The sequence below is a fragment of the Hyla sarda genome, unplaced genomic scaffold, assembly GCF_029499605.1.
Source record: "Hyla sarda isolate aHylSar1 unplaced genomic scaffold, aHylSar1.hap1 scaffold_960, whole genome shotgun sequence".
Classification (NCBI taxonomy): Eukaryota; Metazoa; Chordata; class Amphibia; order Anura; family Hylidae; genus Hyla; species Hyla sarda.
Genome location: NW_026610990.1, coordinates 12496 through 14102, shown reverse-complemented (window position 1 = coordinate 14102; position 1607 = coordinate 12496). Strand labels below are relative to the sequence as shown.

General features: G+C 48.8%; 1 non-coding gene across 1 annotated transcript; it reads left to right on the top strand.

Annotated features, from left to right (window-relative positions):
• Positions 1-789: 789 nt before the first annotated feature.
• LOC130351006 (U2 spliceosomal RNA) lies at positions 790-980 on the top strand. The gene has a single exon (XR_008887783.1). It is a non-coding gene; the product is annotated as a U2 spliceosomal RNA (small nuclear RNA).
• The last annotated feature ends 627 nt before the right edge of the window (positions 981-1607 follow it).

Genomic DNA, 1607 nt, shown 5'->3' with positions numbered 1-1607 from the left:
CTGTGCTGTGATGTCACTCAATACCACTGACATCACTAGGTGTAAACAACATCTCTCCTTTGCTGTGTATGTGACTATGGAGCTGTTTGGTGATGTCGTCTATTACGGCCTTCATAGAAGCAACAGGAGATTGTTGCATCCATCTAGAACCCTCAGAACTACAGTGCTATGATGTCACTCACTTCCACAGGCCTTGCAGAGTGTAAACAACAACAACCCAGCTTTGTTGTGTATGTAACCATAGGGATTTGTGATGTCACCTAGAACCTTCACAGCAGCGACAGCTTTATGAGGAGCATCAGCACTGCTCTGCCTGAGCAGAACCATCACCGCCATAGGTTGTCAAATAACCCGGATTTAACCCACACAGGTAAGTCCAATGGGGTGCAGGCATGTCCTCTATGCTTACAGCTTCCCGTGGGTGTTGGTTTGATACCGTTTGGGGACAGCCAAGGAGGCATCTGCAGGCAACAAAGGTAGGTGTGTGCTTGTGTGTGTGTTTCCTATGCAGATCCTAAGCCCAGTGTCACATGCAAGTAGGAGGAGTAAGAAGGGTTCCTGGCAAATCCGGGTTATGGATTGCATTTAAAAAGGCCCCGTGGGAGTGCAATGGGCCCCTGTCTTGCTGCTTAGCAATAATGGTATGGGTTTAGGTTCTGCTGTGTGTACTGGTGGTTGACTGCCCCCCAGCCCAGAGTGTGCATGGAAAATTGTCTGGCAGCCTCCCTGACAGCAAGCAGTGATAGTGCCCATGAAGGGGACCTTGTTGGGCCCGCCCCTTTCACGGTTATCGCTTCTCGGCCTTTTGGCTAAGATCAAGTGTAGTATCTGTTCTTATCAGTTTAATATCTGATACGTCCCCTATCTGGGGACCATATATTAAATGGATTTTTGAGAACGGGGGCCGATTTCGAAGCTTGCTTCCGTCGCCCTATGCATTGACCCGATATGGCAGTATCTTCGGGTACAGTGCACCACCCCCTTACAGGGTTAAAAAGAAAGATTCCTACTTTCATTGCTACCTGCTTGCTGGCTAGCCAGCTAGCCAGCCCTGTGGGCCTTGCTGCTGCTGCAGCCAAAAAACAAAAGGTGGTGCTGCTGCTGCTTCTGCTGCTTCTGCTTCTGCTTGTGTCTGGCCGCTGTTGGATCGTCCAGGCACAGGACTTCTGCTGCTGCTGACTAAATGGCCTCCTTAATTGGATCATTTGAGTAGCCAGCACACCTGTGCAGGTAGGGCATGACATGATAGGCAGCTGCCTTGATAGCGGGTGGGTGCTGAATGTTCCTAATTGACAAAATAAGATTAATGCTTATGAAGAAATATAAAATCTCATCCCTTCCCCAATATCGCGCCACACCCCTACCCCTTAATTCCCTGGTTGAACTTGATGGACATATGTCTTTTTTCGACCGTACTAACTATGTAACTATGTAACATAACATGGGGGGGGGGGGGTCTCCTGGCTGTTCACACAGGTGTGTCATTGCTGTACATTGACCATGCATTGCTTCTGTGGTATTGCAAAGGCAAAGACAAATGCTTCCAGCCATCCATTGCACTAATGGATTGGTCATCAGCTGGCTGTCTATGTCCCGCATCAATATAG